The 18,023-nt window shown below is 37.3% G+C and overlaps 1 long non-coding RNA gene across 1 annotated transcript in view; it reads left to right on the forward strand.

The window, feature by feature from the left end:
• The first annotated feature begins 5,756 nt into the window (after positions 1-5,756).
• Positions 5,757-18,023, forward strand: part of LOC141415387 (uncharacterized) — a 44,450-nt gene continuing 32,183 nt past the window's right edge. Inside the window, exon 1 of the long non-coding RNA XR_012440347.1 lies at positions 5,757-5,886. This is a non-coding gene — a long non-coding RNA (uncharacterized lncRNA). The remainder of the gene's footprint in view (positions 5,887-18,023) is intronic.

The raw sequence follows: 18,023 nt of genomic DNA on the forward strand, positions 1-18,023 counted from the left end.
TCCACGAAAAAGCATGTGTGTATCCTTCATGTTCATTGCTTTGCTTTCACACATTCATTTTTTTTTCCTTTGGTGGTGTTGGGGTTTGAACTCAATGCCTCAGCTTGCTAAGTAGGTGATCTACCACTTGAGCCACTCTGCCAAGCCATTGCTTTGCTTTCATAGCCATCTTTTCCTCCTTCCTTCTGTTGTCACTATGAGCATCATTTCAGTGTTCTCATTTTTTCCTCCTCTCTCCTAGGCACTACCAATTAATTTTTAAATAATCTTCATTGTCTTCTTTAAGCCTTGTTTCTGACATAAGTTCTTGACACACAAAAGGCTCTGTGCACCATCCATTTCTTTGAACCCATGGAGGATGACAACATGGCATGGTTTTCCTCTGCTTCACAGCAACATTGTTCTGGTGTATGCTCCTCACCTGCCTTTTGTTGATCACATGGATCAAGTTTTTGTTTGCTTTTGTTTATTTTTTTTTCCTTGCAGAACTTCTGGGAAGATTCTTTGCTGATTTCTTCTTGATTATTATTCATTGCACAATATGAGAGGTACATAGGTCTTAGCCCAGATCTTTGTAGAAGGATAAGGTAGATGAAAAACCAGAACTTCAGAAGATAAGAAAAGCTCTTTAGGTATAGGTCTCTCTCTCTCTCTCTCTCTCTCTCTCTCTCTCTCTCTCTCTCTCTCTCTCCCTCCCTCCCTCCTTCCTTTTCTCTCTCTCTCTTTCTGTCTTCTTCTCTTCCCTCCTTACCCCTCCCTCTCTCCCTGTTCTTCTCCCTCTCATCCTCCTCCCTCTGTCCTCTCTATTTCCCTCTCTCCCTGTATTGTTTCCTCATGATATGAGAAAAGTAAAATTCCTAAGGTGTTTTTGAAAGTGTCTGTTACTCACAACTGGGCACATTTCTATTTATGCATTCATTAGATCAGATTATACATCCCTACTTATTTTTTGCAATGCAAAAATAAGACCATACTCCCCCCGCCCCCCCCCCGTTATAAACTTCTTGGAAACATTTTTGTGGTTCCTAGTGTAGCATTTCTTAAGCATATGCTGTTTTAAACATTTTCCACATATCTGAGAAAGAATGGTAAACAAGATATGGTATCTATCCCCACAAAGCTGATGTTCTAGAAGGGAGGCCAGCCATTGGGAGAGTAGGAGAGTAATTATTACAAGTGAGCCTATCTTTTTTGAGAAGGAGTTCGGGTTGTAAACAAGGCCTCCTTTCTTTGGAAAGAAACTTTAAAGTTTATAGTCAAGGGTTATGTAGAAGGTATCTAGGTGAACAGGGGAATGTAGGAAAGTTGATGGAATAAAATGTATAAAACTTTTTAAAAAATCTGTATTTAAGAACTTGAAAGATTATATATGCGGAGTCTGAAAACTAGGTGCTAGTGATGAAATAATTGTCAGGAACTACATCAGGATGAACCCTGTAATTCATGTTGATTTTTTTTTTTTTAAGGAGCGAGCCCCTCAAGAGTTTCAGGACAGGGAGAGAAATAATGAGATACAGTTTTAAAGCATGCTAATTGTACGATGGGTATATGCAGGGGTATGAGTGGATGGATGGAGAATGATAGGATATCACTAAGTATCTGAGGTGAAAGATGAAGTGAGCATAGACAGGGATGCTGGCAGTACAGGTAGAAAGAAGGGGGCATATTTTAGATGTATGAAGAGTTAAAACCAAGGTGTGGTAATTGGCAGGATGTGGGTTATAAGGAAAATTCTTTTGCTTCTGGCAAAAACACCTGCATGGGTAGTGGTGTCATTTACTAAGAAGGGAATTTTAGAGAAGGAACAGTTTTGGTGTGAGGGTAGGGAGAAGACTCTATGTTCATTTATAGAAGTAGGTAGTAGGAAAGGTTACTATGAAGTCAGTTAGAGATCAGGATCTGAAGATTATTGACATATGGATAGCTTTGGAAATAGGAGCCTGTTTTAGATTTCCAGGGAAAGCAGGCAGAAAGAGCAGAAAGGAGGAGGCCAAGAACAACCAAGGAGAAGTGCTGACATTTATGGGTAGAAAAGGGTTAGTGCTGGGATTCATAGTAGAAAAATTTGGAAATAAATTAACATCCAAATATTTGATGTTTCCTTGTGTAGTCACAATTTTTAGGACTTTCAGTTAAATTTTAGATTTGTTTTTGTGTTTTGAGACAAGATCAAATTAAGTCGACTAGACTGACCTCAAGATCACGACATAGTCCAGAATGGCCTTGAATTCCTGACCCTCCTGCTTGGCCTGCCAAATTCTGGGATTACCGGTGTGAGATCTTTTTTGGCAGTGCTGGGGTCTGAACTAGGAGCCTTGCGTTTGCTAGATGACACCCCACCACCCAAGTCATGCCCCCCAGCACTTTTTACTTTCATTACTTTTCAAATAGGGTCTCTGATTTATGCCCGGGCCAGCCTGGACTGTGATCCGCCCATTTATAATTCCCCAGTAGCTGGGATGACAGACGCATACCACCACACATAGCTTTGTTGGTTGAGATGGAGTCTTGCAGACATTTTTCCCAGGCTGGTCTTGAACTGCAATCCTCCCAATCTCCGCCTCCCAAGTAGCTAGGATTACAGGTGTGAATCACCAGCCTGGTCTTTCTAATTTTTTTTCATGTTGTTCTTAGCCATTTTGTAAGTGCTTATATCTACACATTTATATTTTTGGTTAACAATTTAAATGAAATGTTTTCCCTCTTATGTTCTTTAACTGATTATTTTTTTCTATATAGAAAAGTATTAATTTTGAATATTATTTGAAATTGGCCACTGTACTAAGCATTTTGATTTCCTTTGACAAGCTTACATTTATCATCTTGGAGGCATTAGGTAGGGTTGGTGGTGGTGGTGGTGGTGGTGGACAAGTAAAACCTTACCTTAGCTAACTTAAACAGAAGAGGAATTAGTTGAAAAGAAACTCAGAGTCTATAAAATTAATTAGAATATTAGGAAATTAGTCTTAGAAATCCACAGGAACTGGTCTATGAAGCAGGAATTACAAGAACTCTGTTCTAGCAGAAATACTCTGGTCAGAATGTCTCTGCTGAAATGAGCAGATTCTGGCAATTTTTGGTTTCTGACTTTCTGCTCAAGATTTACATACTATTAAAACCTGCCTTGATCACATCCCAATGCCTAGACTAGAGGACAGCAGGGCTACAGTCACAGAGCACAGTCTGTATCCAAAGGGAAGGGGTCATAATTTCAGTGGAGTACCTTCAAGAAGAGGAAAATGATCATGGGCAGTGAGAAGAGCAAATGTCCACTACATTTAGCCTTCTTCAGATTGATAATCGTGTTGTCTGCAAATAATGGCAATCCTTCTTTTTTAGCATCTGACTTTATTTCATTTAATTTGCCCACAGAATTATATGGGCAAATTAAGAGAGATTTTAATTTGGGGGAAATAATAATCATTTCAAAGCACCCTAACAGTTCACTGAATGAATTTGTACCAGTGGAATTATGGTAGCATTCAATATATGTTTTAAAATAAAGTTCCTACAATATATCATAGTTGAATTCATCCTCTCCATCATTCTCCCTTATCCCCCTCCCACATTCCTGGAATAGTTTCAATATGTCTCATTTTTCCATTTTCATACACGAATACATGATATTTCCACTACATTCAACCTCCTTCACCCTTTCTTTATATCCTCCCCACCTCCCACTGGCACCTACTCTCCCAGACAGGACCTGTTTTACCTTCCTGTTCTTTGTTTTTGAAAAAAGGCAGTTTGTTTGTTTAAGATAGCAATACAGGGTGTTTCATTGTGACATTTCCATGTATATATGTATTATAACCTGAATTGGTTCATTCCCTCCATTTTTCTCCTTTCTACCTTAGTTCCCTTCTTATGGTGATTTCAACAAGTATAAAAATTCTATATTCATGTTTTTTTTTTCATAGACTCTCACTATGTAGCCTAGGCTGACCTTAAATTCATGTACCACACAAAAGTTGAAATAGGACTTCCAAGAAGGATGGATTCAGTAATAAAGAAAGTTACATTTTTGTATTTCCTATACATTACTAAATTTTAACCAGATCATGCAAAAAGTGGATCTTGACATATGTTTCATTATAAGATGTTTTTGTCTATGCTTCTGTTATTTTTTTTTATATATTATTTTGTACTACCTTTCAGACAGACACATCTACATGTAGCTCAACTTTTAAATTGCTGCATGGTATTCCATCGTGTATGTCTATTTTGATTAATACTTGTAATTAATACTTCTTTGGGAGACATTTAAGTATTTATAATTTTTTCCTTCTATAAAAATATAGGAATCAGAATCGTATATCTTTGTAATATAATATAAAATTCTAGATGTGAAATTGCTGGTTCAAGCATATGTATCAAATTTTATTATTACTGTTGGATGTCTGTGAAGACTGCCAGTTATGATGGAATTAATTTCTCTATGCCTTTATCAATACTGGTTATGGTTTTGTTTTAGCCAAATTGGTATGTGTTTATTTTGTACTTCTTTGGGGAGTGGTACTGAGAACTGAACCCAGGTCCTTGCCCTTGCTGGACAAAACTCTCTACAACTTGAGCAGTACTCCAAGCCCAGTTTATTTCTCACTTTCACCTTTCATTTCTTTGCTTATTGGTGAGGTTGAGGATTTTTTCATAAATTTGTTTTTTTCTTTGTGTAACTTTTGTCTATTTTTATGAATCATTGGTCTTTTTGTTAATTTGGAAGCTATTCATTTGTTAAAATAGTATTTGTCTTTCCTATATATTGTGAATAATTTTTCTGTTTTGTTGAACATTTTCTCATTCAATAGAACTTCTTGTTGATTTGTTTGAGATCAGACTTCTCCAAATATTAGTATTTCCAAGACTGCTGTTAACCTCTTCATTCATTTTCCAACTTTATGATATCGTGTTTTGGGCATAAATCTTATACACAGCAAAGATCTTGTTTTTGTTTGACTATTCATTCCACGGGGCTTTGTATAATAGGGTTATTTAATTGATTCTCTTCATTTGTCCTTATTATGCTTTTGTACATCCTTACTTTTGTTCCAACTTGCCATCTTGAAATTATTTTTCTAGTTACTTTGAAGTTGTACACTTAAAAATGATTTTCAAAAACATTTTAACCTCTGTCAAAAACAAAAATGTTTCTTTTTCAATTTCAGAAAATCACTATAGGTTTACTTCCTACCTTCTTTACCAAAGTTCTTCATATATTAAAAACTGCATATTGATTTTCAGACCCTTGTTTTTCACAACAGTCTTTGAAGGCCCTTTGCTAACATCTGCCAGTGACCCTTAGGGTTTGGCCTCTACTTTGCTGTTTATATTGCTTTTTAGTTTTTTTTTTTTTAATTGCACATCTTCCTGTTTTTTTTTTAACCTCTTTAGGCCAAATCATTTTCCCTTTGGTTTCCATAAATGATTTCCCCCCAGAAAGCATACTTTGTGATAGCTCATATGTGAGAAAACATGTTTTGTCTTTTCTCTTACATGAATGTTTTTGGCTGAGTTTACAGCTCTTGAGCAATAATATTTTTCTTAAGAAATTTTAAAGCATTGCTCAATTGTCTTAGCATAAGTGTTTTAGGAGTGAAAAAGGATGACAGTCTGTTACGTTATTATAGTGAAGAATTTAATTTTTATTTTAGAATTCAGAAACAAGAGTCTCTGTCTTATTACTGATCTTTTAAATGTCTCTTGTATGCTTGACAAGAACCAATGCTCTCCAAGTTGGATGCGAAATTCTGTTTTCATTAGATCAAGCATGATTATGTTTTAACATCTTAGAAATTTGCTGTTTTCTGCTTTTCCTGTTACCAATTGGGAAAGGCATATTGAGATCTTCTACTTTGATGGTGTGTTTGTCATTTTTAACTTGGAGAGGTGGGTTTGAATTTTTGCATTATGTATTTTGAAATTATTTTACTTGGTATATTTACGTTTAAATTATCTTCCTTGTGAGTTAAATTTTATATCATTAAGTAGTGGTCCTTGGTAGTTATAATACTTTTTAACTGTAAAAAGTTTTTAAATTTTATGGTGTTATGATTGCATGCTGCTTTATCATTTCTGCTGAGTGCTCAGTGAGTCCTTTTGATGTAAAGTTCAATCAGCTCAGAGAAATCTTCTTGTATTATTTCTTGCATGTACTCTCTAGTCACCTTCTAAGGCCTAATTTTATAGATACTGGATCCCCTTCATATACTGTTCATATTACTGCCCATTTTTTTTATCATCTATATTAATGTCTCTTTTTGCTCTGAATTCCATAATAATCCCCACTAGAATGGCAGTTCCATGGGGACTTATTTACTTCTTGTTTTATATCCATAGCCTAGATATGAACCAGAACAGGAAACAGAGGAGATACTTAAGCAGTATTTATTGGAAAAGATAGTGAATTCCTGAAGGGTTATTCTAATTTATTTTTCAGTAGTCCAGCATTCATTCTGTTACTTCAGGCCTCTTTATTTATTTTTATTTTATTTGTCTTTGCCTCCCTTCCCCTTGCAACCTATGATACTTTGTGCATATAGCCTGCTAAATTGTGCTAAAAATACACATTGTGATTTCTTTAAGTTTTTTTTTTTGCCTATATTTCTCTGAAAGAAGGGGCTGAGTTAGTGATCTTCTTTGTTGCAAAGTGCTTCTGATAAATACAGTTTTTTCTTTTTAATAAGTGAAGGCTAAGTTTGATCTGTGCTGGAACTGATTTGAGCACTTTCAGCAATTACAAGTGTCCGTTTTTGGCATGCCCAGTGTGGCTCAACCTGAGTGACGACAGTCAGTAGTGACTAGCTAATAGGAATGGATAATAAAGAAATGAAAGCAGCAACTAGAGATAAAATTTGAGATTTTGTAGCAACATGATTCTATCCTACTATTCCATAATATTGACACACCATAAAGTGGAAGAGGCATTATGTTGGTTTTCCTGTCCTAATGCAGCAGTGCAGCTCCCTGCATGTCAGATCCCCAAGTACTGGTTTTCTTCCATGGGTCACTTGTATGGATTATTTGGAGACTCTGTAGGGACCTCTGACCCAACTGAACTCGTTGAGGATTTTTTGTTTGTTTTTGAGACAAAGTCTTGCTATGTAGACCAGATTGGCTTTGTATACTTGATCCTCATATTCAGCCTTCTGAGTGCTGGAATTATAGGCCTGGACCACACACCCAGCAACACTAGTTTTTAAAATAAGTATTATACACCGAGTTTCCCACTCTGGATGTCTTCTCAGAAGCCTCTGCTCCTCTTGGGGAGTCTCCAGAGCTTCTTGTTGCTGAGTTGTACTCTTGTGTGGGGTAGCTTCTCAGACGGTGTCATTGCAAGATGATTCACTCCAGGCATTGCTGAAGTTCACTGCTATTCTGAGGTCTGAGGCTTTCATTTAAACCAGTGGGAAGTTCTCAGTCCAAATTCTTCATAGATAGGCTACTCTCACATCATCTCTGGGTCTTTGCTCTGCATTTACAGGCAGCTACAGATAAGTCTTCTTTGACTGGAAATTCCAGAAGATACAATGTTAAATACACATGTGATTTTCCCCTTTCCATGAAACCAAGTTCAGTTAAAGTCAGAGGTAATAATGAAAATCATTTCCAAGGAAATTTTAAGGAAATATGATTACATTTTAGGTGTAATTTGATGGTTTCATTTGATTTCAGGATTTTCTGAAATATATCTTCTATTGTTAATTGTCTTTACTAGGTTTTTAACTTGGTAATTGTGATAGTAATTTGCTTTTAGAATATTCTTGGATAGCACAGAAGATTTCCCCTTTGGGCCACAAAAATTTCATTTGCTAGTATTTTCAGTGCGCCACTGTGAGATGAATCAGAATCTGACTAGCCTCATTAGTTCAAAGCTTCCTCCTTTCTTCATCAGAGTTAGATTCACACCTGTCACCCTGCCCACTCTCAACACTTACATAGGGGATTTGTGGCTCCCATGGGACTTGCACATTAGCAGGCTTGAACAGGTTTGGTCCTGACAAATTGCCTCCAAGAGCTGGAAGTATGACAATACATAACCTATTAGGGATGGAGTGGTGTGGTAAACATTCGCCACAGAAAAGTATAAGGCAGGGAAATGTTGCTGGAAGTGTGTGCTGATGCTCCTGATTGAAATCATCATAGATTCTGTCTTTAATGGCTGGTTTTCCTGAGAAGAAACACCTCAGTGCCTTAGACTAACATAGAGGTCTAATTTATAATATTTGGGAGTGGGGATGGAGCCATGGTCCATCTTCCTGGTCATACTGTCAAGGCTATCCTCCAACTGGCCAGAGAACAAACATGGAGGCTCAGAAGTACCCAAACAAAATTCCTGCAGCGGCAATTTACAGTTAGGAATTGCTCTAAAGACTCGGGGAGGAAAAAAATAAAATTAAGAAGGAAAAGAAATCACATTAAAAGCTTTCTGAGCATAGAATTTCCTTTCTTAATGAAATTAAGAATTTATTGCCAGTGGGTTTCTCCCAGGCAGCCAAGTTCTGTCTCAGATCTGCACTTTGGATTAGCCAGGGAGAGGCTCTGCCCATCCAGGTATTCATTCACCTTGCTACTGGGAGACCCTGAAGAGGGGAGGAGGCTCATTCCTTGGTTTAGGTTGAGGGGAAGAGGGACATCTAGTGGTAGTTTGCAATCAGGAGGACTGTCAGCAGTGATCCAACTTCAGTGCTAAAAATCCGAGTGCTCCTGAAATGAGAACTACTGAATTGCTTCCCAGGAATCTTCATCCTCCAGTTTAGTAAGGAGAGACTGTGGTCGCCCAACTGGAGGATATGCAAACATACCATTACAAAGGCAATACAGATATCCCCAGAATAGGCTAAATAAAAAGAGTTTTCAAGCTCCTCCTGTACATTAGAATTTTTGTGTGTGTATGTGGATTTGTGTGTAGTGGGTTGTGATTTTGACCAAAGGAGAAGGGAGACATAAAAAAATTATTAATCTATGTAAATGATTTCAACATCTCACCTCCTTTAAGAGAAAACTGTTTTCTTAACTTCCTTCTCTGCTATCTCCGTGGAACATTTCTCTCTGTGTCACCAACTCTAGGATATAATGGAAAGGCAAGGAAAGACCTGATAAGGACAGGAGAGTGAGAGGCAGAGAGAGATCTAAGTTAATCTCCATAGTAATCCAGAAGGAGGAAGACAGCATTTTGAATTCGGTACCATTTATTGTTGTTGTTTTCAGAGTTGTATGTTAAGATTAAATCTTTTTAGCTGTTTTTTCTTTTTATTGTGTTTCTTTGCATGTGACATCCTGGAACCAGGTCCACTGTGTTGTAGTTATGGCTGCAATGCTTCTCCATATCTCTACCCTTTTGCTGCTTATTCCTAATGTGAGTAGAATATTTTAGTTCTTTCCTGAAATGGCACTCCAAACCGGACACATGAACATCTGAGTCTGACCACTCTGCTTCTGTGATGGGAAAGACTTGACCTCTGACTCCACATTTTATCAACTTAGCCCATGTCCAAACTCTTCCTGACAAATCTGGTCCCTGACCGTATTCTCCCAGGTTTCTGTTGAAGTAGTTGTGTCACCTCTGCAGAGCAAGAAGCATGTTCCTGACCTACTTGTTTGTAATGCTCTGAAGTCTACTTAGTCTCCAAACAGAATCTGTTCTAGACAGCACTTGGTTATTCCTACAGGAATTCCATGCTAATTTCTTTGCTAATATGTATCGCATAATATCATGTATATATAATTTTCAATGAAAAAAATCAGTTTTAGGAGAGAAAGGTATCTTACTTCCTATCTGCCCCTCTTCTTTACAGTACACACAATGCTGGACAACGTAGAGTATTTCTTTTAGAAATCTTCAGTTTCATACCAATGGGTAACTGTGTACCGACCGCTAGAAAAATTTCCCCTTTTTCCTAGAAAACAGAAATTCAGAGGTAAAGTCAAATAAAGAAGGTAGTTAATTTTAACATCAAACACATGAAGGATTACTATGAAGAAGATTAAGACCAGCATGCTGTTAAAAGCCAGACAGTCTGTGGATAGTGTAGGGGGACTACCAAACAGAGTGAAAACCTAGAAGTCTGACATGAGTTCCAACAATTCATCCTCTGAAAATGAACTTTCCTTCTTTGCATATAAGCACGCAATCAAAAAGCAAAGTGCACTTGCTAATTAAATATTTCAAGGTCTTTAGCAAAAGACCATGCATGATATGCCCCGTGTTCAGTCATGAAGAAGAGTTAGGTATTTATAACTGGCATATAATTGAAGAAAACAGTAATCTTCTCAATTGTCATGAGTCAGAAGGACCAATACTCTGGGGGGAGTCTGGAAACGTGGAGCCAGAGAGTGACTCATTTGTCTCCAGGTTTGTTTGGAAAGGAGGCTATGATCGTGTGGAATGGTAATAGACCTCTTGGTCAGGGGGAATTTCTGTGGGGGTCGTCCAGCAAGATTCTCTCTGTGTTTAGTTCTGGTTCAATGCTCACTGAGAAAACTTTCTTTCTAAATGTCTGGCTTTTATGTGGAAATATTATTTTATGGGAGACATTCATTGTTTTCATCATAATAAATATTTTTTGCAAAATAAAAACATTTAAAAACTCCCTTCATTTTACTTACCTAACAACCACTTTGGGCATGTATGTTCTATAGGGCTATTTTCTAGAAAATAGCATATAAAGAATTTTGCTTCCTAATAATTATGACATAAGCACATCCCAGATAGATGAATCATGGCCACAATCATCTAATGTGTCCGTGCAACCAGCACAAAGCTTATCATGGACACAACACAAAAGAGCTAAATTCAGGATCTCTGCATGATCGTGTGAAAAGTTTTACAACAGAGACTGTCCATGCTGCATGGCTATCTCTTGCCTATGCCTGAGGTGAGCTCTAGAAACAAATATAGCAATGCCTTTTCATGAGGGAGAGAATTGAACACCCAGGCTGCCTTTATACCAAGATTCTCTGCTGTCTGTTCCTCTGGGCATGGCAGTGAGTTTAGACTCTGGGTCAGTCTTTCACGTCTTCCCAAGACAGTAATACCTTCAGATTTCTTCTTTTTCTGACAAGTCCCTGACCTGCCATCACTCTTGCAAGAAGGTTCTAGAATACTGAGGCCTCAATGGAGCTTAATTCACAAACTTTTGCTTATGAAAAAGAAAAAAAAAAAAACCTAAGAAAATTAAAGTACTTTTACTTACGAAAATTTTCAAGATGTTCCAGATGTCAAAAGAACTGGGCTTGTTGGATAACCAAGATGAAAATTAATGTACTCATGATAGAAAATGAGGTGTTTCTTCCCACAAATATCATATCTATAAATAATAGATGTGTGGGCATTGGTCTCTTAAAAGGATAACAATTTCAAGGGTAAAATTGTTTTGGTTTGAGAATTAACAACTTAAAGGAAGGAGCTCAAGTCTCCATTTTTTGGGGGGAGGTGAGGAATAATGCTAGGTAGGGAGATTTTACCTTTAAAAAAAAGAAAAAAATCTTCCTTAGAATGTAAAGTTCATCCTCTGCCTGACATTTGTGATGCAGTAATAATAGCATCAGGTCAAGGTGTCAGCTTTGCTTTCAAATTTGTCTTGGAGAGGAGCTGGATAGAAACATGCAAGGGTACTATAGGAGGACAAGACAAAGACAAACAGATCACACTGGCTGTATCAGTTATCTATTGATACAATATACTGAATAACAAGCAACCACAAAATTCATATCACAAAGAGTATTTACCACACTTGTCTGTGGGGCCTTTCTGATTGAAGCTGGACTCAGGTCAGCTCATGAAAGAAGTTCTGTTCAAGAGTTTGTCTTTCTCCTTCTGGGATCGTCACACACCTGTTCTGCTCTTATGATGGTAGAAGTTTGTTTACAGGGGTTTGGAACTGGCATATCGTCATTTGTGCTTCTGTCCTATAGGCTAACGTAAGACCCATGGCCAATTTCAGAGCTAAGATGTGAGGAAGTGTACTTTGATCATGATGAGGACAAAGCAAAAATGTAAATTCAGCAGTGGTGAGCAATTGGGTCCCCTAGTGCAATTTCCCCTGGGGAAAAGGGACAGCTTCTTGTGAAAGGGACAAATCCACTGATCCCAGGAGGATGAGAAGGAAGTAAACATTGAAGTTTAAAATGGTGTTCCAACAAAGGGGACACAGACAAGGAAGAGTAGGGTATATGGGACAGCATGAGGTATTTGGGAAAACAGAATAATTGAGGTATAAAAGGCAGGATGAAGCCAGATCATGACAAGACTTGTGTACAAACAATCAAGCTTAAATAACTCTACAGACTTGGGAAGCCATTTAACAGTGTCAGATTTGTCTTTGATAAAAGCACATAGTGGAGTAGTATTAGGGAAAAAAAAACCTGTGTGGTCAAGAAAGGTACTGGAGGAGCAGTAGAGAGGCTAGTGGGGAAGAAGTCATACAATCTGGAATTAGGGCAATGGAGGTGGGAAGGTAAGGAACAAAGGGTTATAAACAAGGTAGAATCCATGAGACTTGGTCTAGCTGTTGAGATATGAAAAGAACCCTTGCTTCTCAAGCTTGCTATTCCAAGTGTCACCTATAGATTAATAGTATCAGCTTCACCCAAGGAGCTAATTTTTGGATCTTGACAGTATGGGGAGTCATGTGGGTAGATGTCAGTTCAGGTCAGGACAGTTGAGTTTAGCTCTCCAGGTGGAGATGCTCAGTTTTTAATTGTGGGTCTCAGGATAAATGTCTGGACTTGAATCTGTAGATGTGAATTTAAGGATCTGTTTTGGAGACAGATCCTAGCTGCAAGAGGTGAGCTTGAGAATAAGGACAAGAATCAGCTGTTAGGTAGGAGGAAAACTCAAAACGTGGTGTCATGAAAGCCCAAGGAGAAAAAGTGAAAAAGCCATAGAGCAGATAAGTGAGGTTTTAGTAAATGACGCTATTGGGTTTAAGAAACATCAGGTTATTAGTAACATTGATTATGCTAACTTGAGGGGAGTTATGGGTTAAGTGGCCCAGCCTAGATCACACGTAATATTTAAGTGACTAATTTGGGACTCAGACCAGAGGTCTGACTTCAAGTCAGTTTTTATAGGATACAAGCCAGATGATCATCTATTTCTAAAGATAAATTAATATGCCAACTAATATATTAGCCATAAAAGTCTTTATGTGAGGAAGAAGAGAAAAGATGCACAGGTGGATGGTTTACCAAAAATTTTCTGCTAAATGTGTTAAGGCAAAGTTCTTGGATATACTGAGAACCCCTAACTGAGCAGATAAATTTGTGCTCTTGAATGTGCAAAGCTGAGGATTCCCTTCAGCCTAGCTCCTGGTGATTTCAGCAGTCTGCAAGATGCTCTGTGATAGTGTCACTCTGTAATTTCCTCAAAGCTACACAGACTTCAAAGGACTCTGAGGTCCTTCTGCTTACTCCATACAACTGGATGTTTAGAATAGTGCATCAAGGAAAAGGGGGATATGTAAAATTGACTCTTAGCTTTTCCACTGTCTTGCAAAAGCTTTTCCTTTTTCCACATGTGTGATAAATCCTGTAACTAATACAATGTCAAATCATCATAACCTAAAGATCAGTGAAAAATCCTCTCCTCTTCCTTCCAGTTAAAATACTGACACACAAAAATAAACAATGAGTCCTACATTGAGGTTTCAAGCATTTTTCCAGGCAAAATAAGCAAGGGAAAAGAATGTAAAGAATTTTAACTGGTATGTGTTCTTGGGAGGAAAAGTAGGACTTAATGATTTCTAGTTTATGGTTTAGCCTGAAAGACAGATTTGAGCTCTAACCTCCCACTCCAGTTGCCACTCCCACACAAATTTATCTTCACTAACATTTATCTTCTTGTTTTTTTCAAAGACTCAGTTTTTTGGATTACTAAAATCTTGTATTATCCAAAATAATTTAGTATACAATAATTTGTTTATATATTCTATTATATAGAAATTATTATTTTATTTTTTTCTTTTCTGAGAGAAGCCTCTTTTTTTTAAATGACATTGCATTGGTTAAAACTTCAGCTGAAGTTCTAATATGCTATTCTTTATTACTTATGCATAAATTCCTTGTGGGACTGTTAGGTGTTATAGCTACTTGAGATAGAGTAGGCAAGCTCCTTCTAGTGTTGTTTACTAAAAGGGATTTTTAAATTCATCTTTTTTCCTTCTAGAAATAGCTGCTGAAAGTTATTAAATGCTTTCTGGCATATTATACTTAAATTTTTAATTATCGATATGATATATAACATTACTAAGCTTATCCAGATTGAACCATCCTTACATTCCTGAAATAATTCCTACCTGTTCATGAGTTTTCACTTTTGTAATAAAACATGGTGGTGGCGTAGCAGTCATTAAGAGAACATGTTCTCTTAGAACACAGGCAAACTGCTTGAGTTAAAGTCCCAGTTCTACTACTTTGACAGGTTTCTTGACCCTTCTCTGCCTTGGTTTTCTCATCTGTAGAAGTGGGATATTAGCTTCTATCATATAAAGCTATTGCAAGCATTATAATAGTTTACTTAAGAGATGAATTGGTTTGGTGTCTAGGGCAGTGGGAGGTAGACAATAGTTAAGGGCAGTGGGGCTTATTTTTAGGGTTATGAAAATGTTCAAAAATTGATTATGGTGAGTAAAGCACAATTCTGTGACTATACTAAAAACCATTGAGTTAAACAATTTAAATGGCAGAATTATATTATATGTTACTACTAAAAAATATGCTAGCTAATATTAACATCTACAGCAATGTTTAATGTGGTGGTTGAGAGCTTGCGTTCTGTAACAGGGATGCCGAGTATGATGTCAGATAAGTTACTTAACCTGTTATGGGCCTCAGTTCCCTCAGTGCAAAGTGAAAATAGCAATAGTATCTACTTCATGAGTTGTCATAGAAAATAAATATATAAATACATTTGAAACACTAAAAGTAGAGTCTCAAATAATAAGTTCCCAGTAAATGTTAACTTTTCTTAAAAAGACGTTAGCTAATATTTGACTTAGGATTTAGAAAATCTTTGTTGTAAATTATATTGGCTCATAGCTCTTTTTGTTCTTTTTAAAAATAACTCTCTTTTGTGATAGAAGTGATAATGTTATTCTATATCTGCTTAAAAATTACAAACAAGAAAAAATATAGAAATAAAATAAACATACAACTTCATTGTTCTAAGACAGTTATCTTAACCAATTTGATTTATACCCTTTTTCCTTCTAAATCTTTCTTCCCACATAGATATGTGTGTATGTGTTTTATTATATACTCTAAACTAAATTAAATTTGCATATTTAACATGTTTAATATGTTAATATGCATGTAACATGTTAATATACTACATATAATACAATTTATAGTAATAATTCACAAAATGGGATTATGTTCTTTACACTATACTGTTTCAATGATGCATTATGAACCTATTTTTATTTTTTTGGGTGGAAGTTTTTTTCCTTTATTCATATATTCACATGTGTATACATTATTTGTGCCATTTTTCTCTCCCACCCCCCCACCTTGCTTCCAGGTTGAACCTGTTCTGTCCTTTTCTCCAATTTTGTTGAAGAGTAGACATAAGCAATAATAAGAAAGAAAAAGTGTTTTTGCTAGTTGAGATAAGGACAGATATACAGAGAGATTCCTAGCATTGCTTCCATGCACAACTGTATTACAACCCGAATTGATTCATCTCTACCTGACCTCTTCACTACTTCCGGGTCAGCTTCCCATATTGACCTCTGTTGTTTTAAGGTTACTGAATTAGCTCCTCTTCAGTGGGGACATCAAACACTTTCAAGTTTGGGGTTTCCTATCTATCCCCTTTCTTCCTGTGTGTGCTCTCCCCTTAGCATGTGACCCAAGTCCAACAATATTACTGCCTTTGCACTTGATCTAAAGTCCACATATGAGGGAGAACATACGATTTTTGGTCTTCTGAGCCTGACTAATCTTGCTCAGGATGATGTTCTCCAGTTCCATCCATTTACTTGCGAATGATAAGATTTCATTCTTCTTCAAGGCTGAGTAAAACTCCATTGTGTATAGATACCACATTTTCTTAATCCATTCATCAGTGGTGGGGCATCTTGGCTGTTTCCAAACTTGGCTATTGTGAATAGTGCTGCAATAAACATGGGTGTGCAGGTGTCTCTGGAGTAACCTGTGTCACATTCCTTTGGGTATATCTCCAAAATGGGATTGCTGGATCATATGGCAGATCTATGTTTAAATTTTTAATAAGCCTCCATATTGTTTTCCAGAGTGGTTGCACTAGCTTGCATTCCCACCAGCAGTGTAAGAGGGTTCCTTTTTCCCCACATCCTCACCAACACCAGTTGTTGATGGTGTTTTTGATGATAGCTATTCTAACAGGGGTGAGGTGGAATCTTAGTGTGGTTTTGATTTGCCTTTCCTTTACTGCTAGAGATGGTGAGCATCTTTTCATGTGTTTTTTGGCTATTTGAATTTCTTCTTTTGAGAAAGTACTGTTTAGTTCACTTGCCCATTTCTTTATTGGTTCATTGATTTTGGGAGAGTTTAGTTTCTTAAGTTCCCTGTATATTCTGTTATCAGTCCTTTGATGGATAGCTGGCAAATATTTTCTCCCACTCTGTGGGTGGTCTCTTCAGTTTAGAGACCATTTCTTTTGTCGTGCAGAAGCTTATTAGTTTTATGAAGTCATATTTGTCCATCCTTTCTCTTAGTTGATGAACTGCTGGGGTTCTATTAAGGAAGTCCTTGCCTATACCTTGCTTCCAGAGTATTTCCTGCTCTTTTCTGTACTAACTTCAGAGTTTTGGGTCTGATATTAAGGTCCTTGATCCATTTTTTTTTCTTTTATTATTCATATGTGCATACAAGGCTTGGTTCATTTCTCCCCCCTGCCCCCACCCCCTCCCTTACCACCCACTCCACCCTCTCCCGCTCCCCCCCCTCAATACCCAGCAGAAACTATTTTGCCCTTATCTCTAATTTTGTTGTAGAGAGAGTATAAGCAATAATAGGAAGGAACAAGGGGTTTTGCTGGTTGAGATAAGGATAGCTATACAGGGCATTGACTCACATTGATTTCCTGTGCGTGGGTGTTACCTTCTAGGTTAATTCTTTTTGATCTAACCTTTTCTCTAGTTCCTGGTCCCCTTTTCCTATTGGCCTCAGTTGCTTTAAGGTATCTGCTTTAGTTTCTCTGCATTAAGAGCAACAAATGCTAGCTAGTTTTTTAGGTGTCTTACCTATCCTCACCCCTCCCTTGTGTGCTCTCGCTTTTATCATGTGCTCATAGTCCAATCCCCTTGTTGTGTTTGCCCTTGATCTAATGTCCACATATGAGGGAGAACATATGATTTTTGGTCTTTTGGGCCAGGCTAACCTCACTCAGAATGATGTTCTCCAATTCCATCCATTTACCAGCGAATGATAACATTTCGTTCTTCTTCATGGCTGCATAAAATTCCATTGTGTATAGATACCACATTTTCTTAATCCATTTGTCAGTGCTGGGGCATCTTGGCTGTTTCCATAACTTGACTATTGTGAATAGTGCCGCAATAAACATGGATGTGCAGGTGCCTCTGGAGTAACAGTCTTTTGGGTATATCCCCAAGAGTGGTATTGCTGGATCAAATGGTAGATTGATGTCCAGCTTTTTAAGTAGCCTCCAAATTTTTTTCCAGAGTGGTTGTACTAGTCTACATTCCCACCAACAGTGTAAGAGGGTTCCTTTTTCCCCCGCATCCTCGCCAACACCTGTTGTTGATGGTGTTTTTGATGATAGCTATTCTAACAGGGGTGAGGTGGAATCTTAGTGTGGTTTTAATTTGCATTTCCTTTATTGCTAGAGATGGTGAGCATTTTTTCATGTGTTTTCTGGCCATTTGAATTTCTTCTTTTGAGAAAGTTCTGTTTAGTTCACATGCCCATTTTGAGTTGACACTAGTACAGGGTGATAAACAAGGATCTAGTTTCAGTTTTTTGCAGGCAGATAATCACTTTTCCAGCAACATTTTTTACAGAGGCTGTCTATTCTCCATCAT

The sequence above is a fragment of the Castor canadensis genome, chromosome 13, assembly GCF_047511655.1.
Source record: "Castor canadensis chromosome 13, mCasCan1.hap1v2, whole genome shotgun sequence".
Classification (NCBI taxonomy): Eukaryota; Metazoa; Chordata; class Mammalia; order Rodentia; family Castoridae; genus Castor; species Castor canadensis.